This window comes from Lactuca sativa, chromosome 9 (assembly GCF_002870075.4).
Source record: "Lactuca sativa cultivar Salinas chromosome 9, Lsat_Salinas_v11, whole genome shotgun sequence".
Classification (NCBI taxonomy): domain Eukaryota; kingdom Viridiplantae; phylum Streptophyta; class Magnoliopsida; order Asterales; family Asteraceae; genus Lactuca; species Lactuca sativa.
Genome location: NC_056631.2, coordinates 35,744,656 through 35,762,125, shown reverse-complemented (window position 1 = coordinate 35,762,125; position 17,470 = coordinate 35,744,656). Strand labels below are relative to the sequence as shown.

At 34.6% G+C, this 17,470-nt stretch overlaps 1 long non-coding RNA gene across 1 annotated transcript; it reads right to left on the bottom strand.

The window, feature by feature from the left end:
- Positions 1 to 14,484: 14,484 nt before the first annotated feature.
- Positions 14,485 to 17,419, bottom strand: LOC111879491 (uncharacterized). Its single transcript, XR_008226595.1, has 11 exons — positions 16,854 to 17,419; positions 16,600 to 16,746; positions 16,407 to 16,501; positions 16,270 to 16,323; positions 15,925 to 16,198; positions 15,541 to 15,838; positions 15,378 to 15,438; positions 15,169 to 15,210; positions 14,928 to 15,033; positions 14,768 to 14,838; positions 14,485 to 14,602 (listed from the first exon to the last, which is right to left on the bottom strand). It is a non-coding gene; the product is annotated as an uncharacterized LOC111879491 (long non-coding RNA).
- Between the last annotated feature and the right edge of the window lie 51 nt (positions 17,420 to 17,470).

Genomic DNA, 17,470 nt, shown 5'->3' with positions numbered 1-17,470 from the left:
TGCTTGAAGATTAGATACTTGAGCTACTACTTGGAGTTAGAATAGATTGCTAAGAAATATGTAATAACATAGTTTTTCAATTGAATTGCATTGTAAGGACAAATTTTTCCGCAATAAAATGAATTTTTGATTTTATCTTATTTATTTATCCTTGCAATGGCATGTATGAAAAATTGATGTTTGAAGGTTTCTATTATTAGCAATAATGGATTTGATTCTTAATTGTATTATTTGTGGAAATGTCGAGAATTTACCAAATAGGGAGAGTTTCTCATCGCCCAAGTTTCAAGATGATAGAAACTTAGAATCATTCAACGTGTATTGTATGATGAATGAAAAACTTTCACATTTGGGAAATTTAAACTAAATCTTTGACAAAGTGTTAATTGACGGACTAGGAGATCGAGTACACTAGGTCGTAAGTTAATCAAGCCTACCAGAAGAGTGAAGAAGATATTCATCATGATTTACTAAAGTTTAGTAAATATGGTTATACTTATAAGATTAAGTGTAATTCTGAGTTAATTGAAAAGGTTTCAATATAGCAGAACGATTAAAGAAGAATCAAGTAGGCAAAAAGATAAAAGTTTCTCTTTTCTAAGAAGAAGGGAGAGTACTTTTATTGTGTTTTATGATAGGTATTAATGATTAAGAACCATATCTCAATTGATTCTCTAAGTGAGTCTTAGTACATTTGTATGTCTGAGAACAGGAATCGGGAATTGTGGAATTGGTTAAATCAAGAAGTCAATCATATTTCGCTCCAATATCGAATCTTAGAGTCATACTCCAAGATGCGAATTGAGTGACAAGTCTTAAGTAGGTTTATAACACTCATCAAATGTGGAATTTGGAAAAGGTTTTCTTATTCTTGCACATTTGAAATTGGTAAGTTGTGATGTCTTGGATAAGACAAAGACCAACTATGACCAATTTGTGAAGTGTTTTGTCTTGATAAAAGCTACACTAACTCTTGAATATTTGTTTGTCAAGAAATGTTTCTTGATAAGAGAACCTTATATGTCAAGGAGTCAGTGGGAGTTTTAATGTTTTTGAAAAAGTTTCAAGAACAAATCAAGAATAAACCTTATCGATCATCACTAGCGCACGACTTGAGGTTTACAAACTATCGTGTTGACATTATTTTGTTTTTGTGCCATTCCAATTGAGTTAATTATGCATGTCATTTCTATGAGTTCTCATTTGAATGCATAAAGACAAAGCATCTTCATCAATGGAAAGTTCATTGATATGTAAGGATAAGTTGCTAAACTATTCGGAAGACATGATGGGCATTCGTGTTACCATAAGGCAAGAAATCCAGATTAAGAAAGTTTTGTCCATATGAGATTGGATTTGTCGCAAACTTTGGTTTTGGCAAATTCACATGGAAAGGAACTCATACACCATAAAATCTAAGTGTCATAAGATTCCCTCCTTCATGAAAATGACTATGAGGAAATGCTTTCACTAAGAGAGATTTTAAGAAGATAGCAATTGTGAAAATTGTATTCAAATTCGATTATGGTTACGGAATCCCTTTCCATAGTTCGAATTGTGAGATTTGGCAATTGATTTGAACATTTGGAACTTAGTAACATAAGTTCTGAATTGTTTAGACACACATATGAGCTATCTAAAGTAAAGGTTTCTAAGTTTGACAAGCTTAGATAAAGGATTATCGAAGCATCTGGTATTAGAAATATGAATTTTGTGGAATTCAATTAGCATTGTTTTCTGGAAATTCAGCTGTTTTCTGAATACATGTCAAAGATAGTGGGAGCATAAGTGTTATGCTTATATAATAATAATCATCATGATAGTGGGAGCATAAGTGTTATGCTTGTATGATTATTATGGCAAGTATTGCAAGTTAGCAATATTAATTATAGAAAACCAAAGATTCAATTTGCAAAGTTGCATGGTTTGAAAAGTTGTTTTGCTATAATTAAGGGAGAGAATATTATACTTCGTTTCAAAATCCAAAGCTTAGATTGAGAAATTTTAATAAATTTAGTCAAAGGATACATAGTGTGTTCTCAAATTTCGATTATGATTACGGCATCCCTCTTCATAGTTCGAATTGTGAGAGCGTGACACATAAAATACTATGGCAGAAGATTGATAAAGTATCATATCTTTATGTAAGACATTATGCATCGTGTCACATACGCTTCGGGTATAGGATCGATTGCAAATGCTATAATATTTGACCATTCTAAATTTTTCCAAATGTCTAGCGCATTAAGAGGGAAAAAGGATTAGAATTGGTTTTGACTAAAATAATTAAACAACTATCAAAGGACGATCCAAAGTTCGCTGAAGATTGGTCCCTTGTGAGTAGTTAGAAGTATGGTATTGGATGGACCATATCGACATTATTATGAATAGATAAGATTCTATTAAGAATGAGTTGTCATATGGAAAATGTGGAAATGTTTCCATATTGGGAGTTGGATATTGAGAGTCTATGTCTAGATTAGAAATTTTATGCGAGAAGGATGTTCAAAGGAATGTACTTTGAATGTGAAACTTCGCGTCTATGGAATTGTCTTGTAACAATTTCCGATAGAGTACTTTATAATTTCATTAGCTAAGTCTTGGTGACTTTTGTGCTATGAATTTACGAAAGGATCATTGCATAAAATGCTAGAATCTAGCATATTCTAATAGTAGCAAAGAACCTTGTGTTCTTACACTAATGATAAGGATTGGGAATTGCGAAATAAGCATCATTGGAAAAAAAATTTCAATTGATCTGTTTCACAAAGCATGGACCATGGGAAACAAAGTGTGCATGCTTGGAGCATGAGACAATTGTTGTTATTCAAGTAATGAGTTGATTATCCGAAACATTAAATGGTAAATAATGAGTAATCAATATGGTGGATAAATAGAAGTGTTTTATTTACTCTCACAAGTTTGGGGCCATATAGGATTAAGTATTATTGTTATGTTTCAGTTTGCATGTTTTGACTTCCAGAATAACTAGGTTATTCAAATATCCACAGTCGTTCATACGTTGGGAGTAGGTATGAAGAAAGACTGTCATGAATTTATCTGTAGATTGTCTGAAGTGTTTAGACATGGCACAAGTTTGCTGCAGAGTTCATGAGTGCTCTGATAAGATTATAGTATTGGATTAAACCCACGTTCACTTGGATCACTTCATGGATTTATCACGAGTGATTAGTGAGACGATAATATTGTATATTCTTGTAACGCCCGTAGATCAGGGCTAGTCAATTTAGAGACGATAGGTGTCAAAAATGAATTTTTGATGAAAGATTATTTAGAATGAATAATATTAACTAAGTTGTAGTATATGTTACAAGGATTCCGTACATATAAAGAACGCCGAAATCCGAGTTATAACGAAGAAGTTATGTTAGAGAGATATTTAGCCTTAGCAATCTAAATGAAAGTCGTAGAATACGTTAAACCGTGAGCGTGCATAAAAAGAACGCCCAAATCTGACTTCGTATGAGGAATTTATGATTTTTCGAAGTTTCGACTTAGTGGTATGCAGCCCGAATACTTGATTTGAGACCGAGCGGTTTTTAGTCAAAACAATCTAAACGAGAATCGAAGATCTCATTAATTGTAGTAAAACGATAAAAAGATAGGCGAAAACAGACATCGGATGAAGAAGTTATGATTTTATAATGGAGTTTTCCTGTCCCGGCCTACTAAAAATAAATAATAAAAAAAAAGTCAAAATTAGCCGACGGAGTCTAAACGAAAGTTGTAGAGCATAGTCACACCTACGCGGGGATATAAAGAACGTCGAAAACAGAGTTCGTATGAGAAAGATATGAATTTTTGAAGTTTATTAAATATTTTCGATATTTAATTTAATTATAAATTAACCGATATTATCCATGGGGGGAGTCAGCGATCTGATCCACATTACGCCCAACGTAAATGGGTTTCCAGCCCCCTATAAAAGGGTGTCGAGGGCAACCGACTTCTTTGCTCATTTCTTCCCTTTCTCTCGCGTTTTTGCATCGTTTTTCGTGCAAGAAATATCCCGAAGCCCCAGTATCATCCCCGAGCCCCGAAGCAAGTCCCGAGGCCCCGAAGATCCCGAGAAGTGCAATTCCCAAGCCGAAGCTCTGTCCGTGAGAAGTCCGGTTTTTATGAAGATCTTCCAGATCTACCGAAGAATACTACTTCTACAAGCCGTAGTGCTGTCCGATCATCTTCTGATCAAGTGAGTGTGTAGTTACTTTCTTCTAACGCATAATTATGAAGTATCTTATACGAAATATGTGTTATGTGTATAATATAAAGTTGCTTATATGTGTGAGTGTATAGTCACTTTCATCTTACACATAGATATGAAGTATTTGCTATGAAATACATGCTATGTGTTTATACATTGTTTGTTTACTTGAGATGGATGTTGAATGAATGTTTTATACGAGTTTTTAAATAAGTTGTATATGTAATTTATATCTACAAATATGTTGGGTAGAACACGGGTAGATGAAATAGTTGATGTGTGTTGAAAGAATGTGATAAGAGAAATGTGAGGATATAATGGTGATGATAGATAGGTGATGAATTACGAGTCCAGGCGATGTTGTGGCTACGTATTCATGCGATGATAGTCTATCCCTTATTATGAATTACGAGTCCAGGCGATGTTGCGGCTGCGTATTCATGCGATGATAGTCTAATCCTTATTATGATTTACGACTCCAGGTGATGTTGTGGCTGTGAAATCATGCGATGATACCCTAACCCTTACTAGACATATATTGAGGGAGTGATCCCCGAATTAGCATTGTCTATATGATACAGGCGATGATCCTTAGGAAAAGTTCTTAGGAACAAGCATATAAGGATATAAGATGTAAGGAGATGAGCGGTAAATATGATATAGGAGATGACCCTTAGGATAATATCTTTAGGGAAGATTAAAAGAAGATAATGGGGACGGGTAATTGGGTTGATTGTTTGATGATTGAATATAGTAATTATATTATTGTGGGTTGAAAACCCTATATGCTCACCAGGCTCCCAAGCCTGACCCACTCGGTTTAACTGTATCACAGGTATCGATACGAAGCTGCTTTGCACTGAGAGATTAAAGGAGATGTAAATCATTAGTGTAATTGAATGTAAGTTCTGTTTATTCTTATATGTCTGTATCAGAACATGACATCCCGAAGTTTTATTATTAAATGAAAATACATTCTCTTTGAGAAATGTTTTGATAAGTTATTATCATATCTTGTTTTGGGAACAAATTCCGCAACCGTTTTCTTTAAAAGATTACTCTGATTTTATAAAACAAAGCATAAATAAATCAGTCTTTTCTGGCTGTGAAAATGGGGATGTAACAATTCTTGAAACCAAGACATGTGAGTTGTTATTTGTTGGTCGGTTGCACATTGATAATAAGTAAACGCGCCAGTAACTTGGTGTTATAAAACTTATTGTTGTGTGTGATTCGATTAGTAAATGCAAGCGAGCATTTGAGTTGAGGTTTATCCATTCCTTTTACCCAAAGTGGGATAAAAGCGATATATGTGGGCCCCTCGATGATTTAATGATGACACCTAAGCGCTTGGCCAAGCCAGGACTAAGTTGATGTGTTCAATTGTAGTCTGTTGTTAGTCGTCATAAATCGGAAGTCGGGAAACAGTATAGAGAGAATGATTAAAACTCATGTATTGTGTCTATACAATATCTTGAGAATGGAGGAATATATGATCCCTTATCTAAAGGACACGCTATCTGATAAGATCAGAGTTGACCGTGGCTTTTGAAAGCTACGATTGCTGATCAGGTTTTGAAGTCATACGGAAAATAGTTATTAGACTTATCCAAGTGTGTGACATCCCCAAAATCACGGCCAGAAAAGACCGATTTTGTTTATGCTTTGTTTAAAAATCAGAGTAACATTTTAAATAAAAGTGTTGCGGAATTTGTCCCAAAACAAAATATGATAAAGATTTATCAAAAGCATTTCCATAGAAATGTATTTCATTAAAAGACTTGGGATGTCATGTTCATACAGATCAAAAGCATAAACAGTACAATATAAGCCTAACTACATTATTTCATATCTACAGGCCTATATCCGTAATCCCTCGTCCAAACATCATATCTATGCTCAAGCGCCACTACCTGTAATACATAAAACTGAGTGGGTCAGGCTTGGGAGCCTGGTGAGCACATAGGGTTTTCAACCCACAATAAATAAGTTTATTAATTTCATCAATCAACAATAACTCGATTACCCGTTCCCGTTATCCTCACTTTACGTCCCTAAACACCTATCATAAGGGACCTAGCCTAAGGATCATTATCGGGATGGACACTACTGCTAAGGGGATTCCTCAGCAACAAATGTCCTAAAGGCAACCATGTGGGGGATGGAGTACACCGGTGAACACATCGTTCACAAGCACCTACAGGTTGCGAGCCTGCTAGTGTTCCAATGGACTGTCTAGAAGAGTCTGTGGTCGTCATCCATACTCCGCTGGATGACAGAATCAACAACACCAACATCGAGGCCTCTCATCATTTTATCACACATCACCTATTACATCTACCCATGTTTTACCCCAACATTTTCGTAGATATAAAATACATATACAGTTTAAATCATTGAAAACATGTATAACAATGTTCATCCGGCATAGATAGCAAGTATTCAGATAATATGCACACATAACACGTAATTTATATAAAATACTTCATATCTATGTGTAAGCTGAAAGTAACTATGCACTCACTTGTTAAAGTGATGATTCCAAAATCGGGCAGCGCTTGCTTCTAACGATTCTATTTTCCTTCGACGAAACCTAGCATTATTATCGTTAAATTTTAGTCTAATATTTACCGTGACCAACTATTAGTCTTAGTATTATTATTATTATATAAGCGTTAAATAATATTTTCCATCCACTATGTACAGACAGGGGCCATACATAAAACACCGAAGGGCAGGACCATTTTGGTATATAGCACTTCTGAAATCCAACAACCCTATGCGGCCCTTTAAACCAGATTCCCCATACCGCGAGTAGTTAAAAAAAATATTATAACGACACTTATATAACTTATAATAATAGCTCAAATATTTATTATAAGTTCATAATAACAATAGTAATTTTAAATATAAGCTATATTAAAATAAGGTAAGCATAACTTACTTACAAGGGGGTTTTAGCTAGGAGTCGGGCTCTGCAAAGGCAGAACTTCGTCGCTGAATCTTTCTAAGAAAGATTTGTGCAACGCTTCAGCGCTCACCTTACTATACTAAAACTACAGAAAGAGAAGTCGAATCACGAGGGACCGAAATGCTCGGGGGATAAGGAGAAAAAGACTCTTGAATCAAGAGAATGGTGCAAGAAATATGAGAGCCCAAGGCTCTTATTTATACTAATTGAATTTTCAAAAACTACCCTCCATAATTACTTAATGACCTTTTAGTTATATAAACAACTAAACACCCCTCCATAATACTATTTTAAATGGATTTAATGATATTTGTACTAAACTAATGTCGAAAGAACTCAACATTAGTCTTATAATGACCGCATCGTCGATACCTTTCTAATGATATATACATATGTATATATATGTGTGTACGTATACATGATTTATACTTTATTTTAATACGTAAATATGTTATTATAATTTGTAACTCGTTCATACGAACTCTGTTTTTGACGTTCTTTATATCCACGCGTAGGTGGAGACGTACTCTACAACTTTCGTTTAGACTCCGTCGGCTAATTTTGACTTTATTTTTAAAGTTATATTTTTAACAGGCCGGGACAAGATTGGTCTATTTAAAATCTCATAACTTCTTCATACGAAGTCAGATTTGGGCGTTCTTTTTATGGACACTCTCAGTTTAACATATTCTACGACTTTCATTTAGATTTCTAAGGCTAAAAGTCGCTCTATTGTAAGTTCACTATTTACGCTTCCCGGTGTCGCGCCGGTTCCGTCGTGAAACTTCGACGGGTCATAACTTCTTCGTTATAACTCGGATTTCGGCATTCCTTATATCCCCGGAATCCTTGTTTCGACCACTACAACTTTATGTAAAGATATCGGGCTTATCTCACACTTTAATTTTGACGCTTATTTTTGTTCTTTATTAATTATACATTATATTTATAATTAAACAATAAACACATAAACACACATAATTCATATAATACTCAAATATTTCATCTTTATTACTTCAAAAAGAGTTACAATAGTTGACCTAAGCTATTACATTAACAAATATGCTTAGCCCTGAAATTCGGGCGTTACAAAGTGGGAGACTGTTTGATTAGTGTCTAAGTCCATAACTATTTTGGTATGTACTTGACCCGATTATGAGCATGGTCCTTTTGGGTTGCCTTTACCATAGCAATATGTAGGATGAAATAAGGAGAGAAAGGTTTAATTATGATTTATTAATATATTATGAGAATAATATATTAAAGGAGAAATCATATTGTTTAATTAATATTAGTCAAGAATTAATTGATAATTAATTTTGTGGCTAAAAGAGATTAATTAAACTTAGGGGACTGGAGTTGTAGTTATAAGATAATTACAATTGGGCTATTGATTACCTAATAATATATAGGTTGGATGAACTTTATGGGAAGCCCATAAAGAATTCGTCCAAGGGATATGTTTAAGGAGTCCATGGGCTGCTTAAGGCTTAAGCAGCCAGATTAGGGTTTCCTAGTTGTAAACCCTAATAGCCTACATGTATATAAAGGACCCTTAAGCCCCAAAAACGTGGATAAGAGTTCCTTTAGGGTTTCTAGACATTTTGGGCAGCCTCCTCTCTTCTCCGCTTCATCCAAGTTGCTTAGTGGTGTTTGTAACTCCATTAGAGGTGCAACACTTGAGGCACTAAGCTTTTGAAGCCAATCAAAGCAAGGAATTGATTGTTATTGCAATATAACAATCAAAGGTAATTCTCTAAACCCTAATTCAGTTTATTATATATTAGATCTAGGGTTTATAGCTTTGGATATTCAATTGCACGTTCATTAGAAAAAGTAGATCCAAAAGCTATTAGGGTTTGCATGTACACCATAGGATTGATGTTTTGCTCGAAACCCATCAGTAACTTCGTCTCCGAGCTTGGGATTGTCACCCTTAGAGCTAAAAATGTCCCATGAGCAATAAAGTCTCGATTTTAATGGTCCTTATGAGCTATTGCATGAGATCTAGCCTTTTTTATGGAAGTTGGTTGCCACCTTCTGAGTTTAGGTTTGTTTGGTGGATTGCAAGTCACCAAGTTAGCGACTTTATGGATTAAGACGTGGAAATGGACCAGGATATGTGATTGTAAGTATCTTAACAAAGGGAATTACACCGAGCGTACGTGAACTCACGCACAGCGTACTCGTGACTTGGCCTGTACGCTTAGCGTACATGGGGAGTACGCCCAACGTACTCATCAGAGTGGGCTTATGGTGATTTTGGGCCTCGGTGTGGGCTGTACTTGGGATTTTGGGCCTTTGGGCCTTAGTGGGTCAGTAGAAGTCAGATTATTTTAGGCCAAGGATATGTTTGGGCTTAGGATAAGGCCCAGTAAAGGGATTGGGCCCAATGTATCAAATTGGGCCACTAATGGACTTAGGGAGTTTGTTTAGTTTTGGGCCTTAGTTATGGACCAGGTTGGCCCAGGGGTAGAATGGTCATTCTACCTTATGATGGATTATTGGATTTGACTAAGTGTATTGTGGTATGGATAGCTCGGAGAGCCGAAGGATCAGCAAGCCGTGGATTTGTCTGACAGCAGCCGAGGGATTTTAGCAGGACAACAGCAGTGCAAGGTGAGTTTCCCTTTGTGTGAATGGGTCTACGACCACAATGCCGGCCCATGTAGTTATGAGTAGGAAGACCCAGGGGTTAGCCCCAGGCACGGTTTGCTAGTATGATATTCAGGACCAAGGTCCAATGTCGGGCGGTTGCCCAAGGAATGGTTTGCATGATGGAGTATACTTGTTGTCTTTGTGATACTTGTATGTTCCTAGTAGGGAGGTGAGTGTGGGCGAGGTCCCATATCTCACCATTGGCAGAGTATGGACGGGGTTCCATATCTCATTAGTAACCGAGCAGGGGCGAGGCCCAAGTTAGGAAAGAAGTGATGGGTTTTATACATAAGAACATCCTATGTGCTCATACAAACCCTAATGCTTGGATCTAGGTTTTTCTATTGTACATGCAAGTTATCCAAGACTATAAACCCTAATTCTAGCATACAAGTAATCATATTAACATAAGAATGGGTTTAAGATATTACCTTGATTGTTATGTAGCAATAACAATCACAATTCTCCTTGTAATGACTTTAAAAAGCTTAAAGTCACAAATGTCACTCCTCTAATGGCTCACAAACACCAAGAGCAAGAGGATGAAGAGGAGAAGAGAAGGAGGCTTCCCAAAACATGTGGAAAACCTAGAAGGAAGCTTATCCACGTTTTTGGGGCATAAGGGCTCTTTAAATAGTGAGGCTATTAGGGTTATCTAACAAGTTTCTGTCCAATTGAAGCTTGGGCGATGAGAAACCCTCCCTATTTGGTAAATTCTCGACATGTCCACAAATAACATAATTAAGAATCAAATCCATTATTGCTAATAATAGAAACATTTTAACATCAATTTTTATACACGCCATTGTAAGGATAAATAAATAAAATTTAAAATCAAAATTTATTTTATTGCGGAAAAGTTTGTCCTTACAATGCAATTCATTGAAAAACTATGCTAATACATCTTTCTTAGAAATCTTATTCTAACTCCAAGTAGTAGCTCAAGAATCTAACCTTCAAGTAATGCGATCGAAATCCATTCCTTCACGGTTAGATTCTGCTCACTTCTTCCCTTAAGCTTCCTTTCTTTTCTTCGATCCTTCAAAACATCAATTGTAATCTTATCACATTATGTATTAAGAATCTAGAATAGAAGCTTAAAAGAGTTAGTCAATGGATTTTTACCTAACGCAGAGCCATACGTTTTGACTCTCCCATCTCTTAGATTTCTTAAGTAAATAGGGCAGCTTCGTCTCCAATGCCCCTTCTCTTGGCAATGAAAGCAAATTGACTCTTTTGGAACTACTTCAGACATTGCCTTTCTCTTATGATCAAACTTTTCGATCATAGCATGTCTTTCGTTGCCATTGTCTATATCCATAGAGGTCTTGAAGGCGAATTCACCAATCAACTTTGCTTTTCTATTGCGCCAAACCATTGCTGATTCAGCGACAATAAGCATATAGGTGAGATCTATAAGGGTCACGTCGCAGTTCATCATATAGTACTTTCTTACGAACTCACTATATGAGTTAGGAAGTGACTGAAGAACCCAATCAATAGCCATCTCCTCACAGACAACGGATCCCAACATTCTTAACCTATCAATGTGTGACTTCATCCCTAGGACGTATCCATACACCGACTTTCTTTCTTTATGTTTACTTGCCAAAAGGGCTTGAGTGAGCTTAAACTTTTCAAGTCTTCGAACTTGTGGGTTAGGGAGAATAATTGGAGGAGGTGGAGGAAGTGAAGCATGATCTCTTGTTCCTTGATCGAATCGTGGAATATCATCTTCATGCGGAATGCTTGTTCCACGGGATTTGGGAAGAGCATAGTTGTCGTACTTTGACATCTACAAAACGGGAGAAAACGAATTCAAGTTAGTTGATTGATTGATTCCTTAGTAATTCACCCAAATGAGATACTAAGGCTAGGACCCAACACAATATGCTACAACCTAGAAAAGGGATGTCGTAATCTAGTTGCAGAATATTTGAAGGTAAGTGAATGACGATTCACTAATTTCCACCATGAAAAACGAAAAAGAAATTTAAGTTTTAAATCTATGAAAACTCCTAGATCCTTTGAGATTCATTGAACATTTCAATGGCATGTTTAAATCTCGATATGCCCCTCTTGTTTGTGACTGGGATGCCGAGGATCACAAAGCGGGTGTAAATAACCATGCAAACTTACATGGTGCCCCCACATGTTACAGTCACCTATTCGATGTGCCGGTAAACCACACACGCTCCACCGAACTATGACAAACATTGAGTCACCCTTTGCTACCTTTTCTTAGAACCATTTAATGTGCCGGTTAACCACACACGCTCCACTAACATTTTCGCAAGGGCACACAGTGTAATTTCATGGAATTGCATCAATTCACTTTTGCCTAAGTAACTAAGATTGGGAATTTGTAAAACATTTAGTTACTTTTATACTTCATTATACTTATAATGGAAGGTTTTGTCCTATCCTACCCGTTCGGCTAACGACCCTCCACTAGTCAAGAGTGTAGTAGGTAAGAGTGGATACCCATTCAATCGTCATTTTATAGGCAATTTCCTTAAACACCCCTTATAGACTAGCTTCGTGAATGAGGCCTACTAACGGTAAGACTGACTTTTACTCATATATATATATATATATATATATATATATATATATATATATATATATATATATATAATGTTAGACCTTTAATGTTATATATAGTATAGGGTGTATTTTACACTTTTAAAATACTAGGAGGTCAAATTTAACAATTATACTTTTAATTCAATTAAATTGTAAACCTAAACTTTTATGAATTTATTAAACTTCTTCTAATTATACACCTTAATTAATTAATAAAACCATAAGGGTGTGATTTGAACTTTTCAAAACAATACTAGGGTTTTAGAATTTAACATTCTTAAATTAAACTTTTAATCAACTTTTAAATTCCAAAACTTGAGGGCAAGTTTTGAAACATTTCAAAACATTAGGGTTTAGAATTTAAATATTTCAAAATCAAACTTTTCAATCAAAATTTAAATTCCAAAACTTGAGGGCAAGTTTTGAAACCTTTTTCAAAACATTAGGGTTTCAACTATTTAAATTCTAAACTTTCAAGTTCTAATTTAAACTATAAAACCTAAAGGGATTAATTTGAAACTTTTCCAAACTTTGTCAAGAATATTCTAGATCATATAATTCAAATAAGGCAATTAACTATAATTGGTGGTTATCTAATTAGATCTAGTTCAAATTCTTGCAAGAAAATTATCAAATAATTTCCATAACTTAACATTTATCAAATAAGGTAACAATTATCTAATTAGATGACCAAAATCTTTTATTTTGACAAGGATAATTATAAGGAATCAATAAAATTTGAATTTTAATAATTTTAAACAATTATGGCAATTATCCTAAGTTAAAATAGGCAAAAATCTCGAAACAGCCTCCTTCTGACGCTCGAACTCGCCGAGTTGGAGCTACTCGCCGAGTCCACATTGGAACTCGCCGAGTTCATCAGATAGGGGGCCAAAAAATCGATTTTACAGCTTGAACAAACAAACAAGGCATCAATACAATAGAAACCAATCAAGGCTCTGATACCACTGATAGGTTTTATACATAAGAACATCCTATGTGCTCATACAAACCATAATCCTTGGATCTAGGTTTCTCTATTGTACATGCAAGTTATCCAAGACTATAAACCCTAATTCTAGCATACAAGTAATCATATTAACATAAGAATGGGTTTAAGATATTACCTTGATTGTTATGTAGCAATAACAATCATAATTCTCCTTGTAATGACTTTAGAAAGCTTAGAGTCACAAATGTCACTCCTCTAATGGCTCACAAACACCAAGAGCAAGAGGATGAAGAGGAGAAGAGAAGGAGGCTGCCCAAAACATGTGGAAACCCTAGAAGGAAGCTTGTCCACGTTTTTGGGGCATAAGGGCTCTTTAAATAGTGAGGCTATTAGGGTTATCTAACAAGGAAACCCTAATTTGGATGCTTAAGCCCTAAGCAACCCATGGACTCCTTTCCTTAAAGGCCTTGGACGATTTCTAATGGGTTTCCCCACAGAATTCGTCCAACCTTACAATCACTACTAGAAAAACAGCCTTTTACGACGCTCATTGCGCGTCGTAAAAGGCTCAGATGACGCGCAAATGCGCGTCAAGGAAGGCCCTGTCATAAAGATAGACGACGCGCATTTACGACGCTCATTTACGACGCGCAATTACGACACGCAATGCGTATCAAGGAAGGCCTTGTCATAAAGAAAGACGACACGCATTCGCGTGTCGTAACCTTACGACGCGCGTGTTAATGACACGCAATGCGTATCAAGAAAGCCCCTGTCAAGAAAGGCCATGTCATAAATGAAGATGACACACATTTTTGCGTATCGTAAATTTAAATGTTTAAAAAAAATTATATATTTATTAATTTTTAAATTAAATTTGCATTTAATTTCTCATAATAGAAATAAAATACTTTTTTGATAGATTTACTAATTTTCAAATTAAATAACACATTAAAAGTCTCATGATACAAAATAAAATACCATAAACAATAAAGATAATTCATTGCACTAAGGATCATGTTAACAAAAGAATATAACATTATATACCATAATTACCCTCAAGTAATCAATCTCTTACAATGTTACTAAAAATACCCTCAAGTAATCAATGTCTTACAAAGTTAAGAGACTTAGATACTCAGTTGGTATGTAATATGGCACTAAGAAGCCCAATTTTTTTTTTTTGTGTTTTTCCTGTTCCTGGTGGATCCTACATGGACAAAAGGTAAGAATTAACATTTTCAAAGTACAATGCCTCAATAAGGAAATCAATGGTAAAAGGCAAATCCGAATAAGAACAAACTTTATACATATATACATGGAAGTATTGTAATACACAATAACAGCAACAAATACCAAATTACCCTTTGCTTACCTTTTCTTATGGCCACCTCCAAAAGTGAGAATTTGATAAAAGATTTAGGTCACACATTCTCTCATCAAGCTCTGTATCCAAAAGTGAGAATTTGATAAAAGATTTTAAAAGTGGGAAAATATCAAGAATATAGAGGATAATACATTAAGAAAAAAATTACCTTCACAAAGAGCAAGTTTCAACCTTCTTCCCCAACAATGTTTGAAAGCAAAATGCTCATATATATCGATCTATGCTAAAAGGATATCTATTTCTTGATGATCTTTCTACAAATTGAAGTACAAAATATATTAGATCATATGCCTAATATATTTTGTACTTCAATTTGCAGAAAGATCATCAAGCAATAGATATCGTTTTAGCAGAGATCGATATATAAAAGGGTTGTTATACTTGTTTACCTCTTCATCATCCTCATCACCAAAGTCCTCTTCATCAGCATCCTTTAAAAAAAGAATTTTCAAAAACAAAATCAGTAACACAATAATGAAGGAAGGTGGATTTCAAAAAAAGAAAAAGAAAAGGTTTTAAGAAAGGTTTTATTCAAGCAAACAATAAAAAGATGCTAATTTTTTATGATTAATTAAAAGAATATATAATCTAAACATACTCCATCTTGAATTTAATCCATGTCATCTTCACATTGGGTCCCACTGAACTAGCTAAAGAAGCTGTTGCATCAAACCAATCAAGAAACAAAATATAGACCTTTTAGTTTATGTTTCTTGTTTACTTAACAAAAACAAGACTTAATCAAGAAAAAAAATATAGACCTTTTAGTTTATGTGTCATTGGCAGGGCTTCACCATAACATCTTCATTCATCTTTCATCACAAAGCCACACAACTCTGTTAGCTTAGCTTCTTAACCATGATTTGAAAGCCAATTCGTATTTCTTTAAATGGGATTTAAATTTAATCAACTCTAATCCCTTATTTTACTAAATTGAGGCGAAAAGATCATTAAGTTTGACCCAACCATAATCACACCTGTCCCTAACCTTCTGTGCTGTGGAAAAAGCTAATCCAACCAAACCTCTTTCTTAACTGCAGCCTTCAACTTAGCATCAACCTGAAACCAAAATCATTTTATACATTAACCAATTATAAAACACTTCATATCAATATCTGAAATTTTTAACTAATGACAAAAATAACCTTGTCAATGCAGCGATCAGCATCCAGGAGATAACATAAGTAGAGAGTTGCTTGTACACATTAGCCTCCGTATACTAGTCAAAAATTAAATTTTTAGTTTTTGATCAAGGGTAATGACAAAAATAGTGTTTTTGACTTTGAGATGAAAACCAAACCGTCTCACAAGACGACCATTACAGCGAAGGTAATTTGGGCATACTGTTCCTCTCTCAGATTCACCAACAACACGCAAGTTTAAACTCCATGTTGTATAGTCACATGTTTCATCATCACACTGAAATTTTACATCCAATTTCAGTAAAAAAAATTAAAAAAATAAAAATCATAATAGCATTGTTTGCATACCGTCATAATTCCTTTGTAGTATGTGGATATGAAGAATTCAATTCGTCTTTTTACCTGATTCCATTCCACCAACAATTTACTCACTTTATTTCTTTGATTTCCATGTATTATATACTATATATGTAGGAAAAACAAACCTGATTGGCTAAAGATGTTGGAGGGAGTTCCACTTGACACTTAGGGCAACAGAATTTCTGCCAAAAGGTAGTGGTGGTGTTATATCCACTGGAACCTGCAAAATACAAATCAAAATAAAATAAGGAGTAAATATAAGGGATAATTAAAGTTATATACTACTAAATAGTAGTAAATACATGGTAAGTAATTTACCGGAACCATTTCTAGTTTTTTCAAAGCAAGTTTTAAAGGTTGTGTCATGACATAGTATTTTGTAAGAAGTTGTCGAGCAGCATCTTTGTCCCCTTTTCCTTGTGTTGTTAGTACAACCCTACTTAACCCCTCAACAGTATCTTGAATCTATCATTTATCAAACCAGTAAAAAAAAGTCAAAGTAATTTTTCATCATCATCCATCCCAATAGGAACTTGATCTATAAGTTATAAATGATAAAACAACCACACTACCTTATCAAAGTCAACAAAAAATGTTTCATCAGGATGTAAAACAAATGTCCCTATCTCAAATAACCAGTTGAATTGTAGTGCTTGACCTTTTCTGATAATGAATTTTCAAAATAATAATTAAAAAAACATTTTTAATCAGATTAATATATAAATATATCGAGTGGAGTACCCATGAGCTTCCTCTAACCCATCTTTGTATTGAAGTTGTATTTCGTAGCACATAAAAAGTTAAGTAAAATAAATTAAATAATCTTTTTTTATAAAAAAAGAAATCTGGTAATAAAAGCTTACGTAAACCCAAAATTAAACAATCTTTTTTTATAAAAAAAGAAATCTGATAATTAGATTGTTACCTATAGTAATGTCACATAATGACCCAAGAACTTAAGATATATATGACAATACTTACAGGTTTGATTCAAAAACACACAAAGAGAAGAGGATAAGTACTCATCTGACGATTTTGAATCCTTTTCCCCACTTACTTCCTTTGACCACATCCTTGATTCTTTTTACCATCTATTTTTTTCAACCAAATCCAATGCAATAGGAGGCTGAAAAAGCCTCATTCATCAACTACCTACCTGCAATGCAATAAACAAGTCAAATAAATTTAA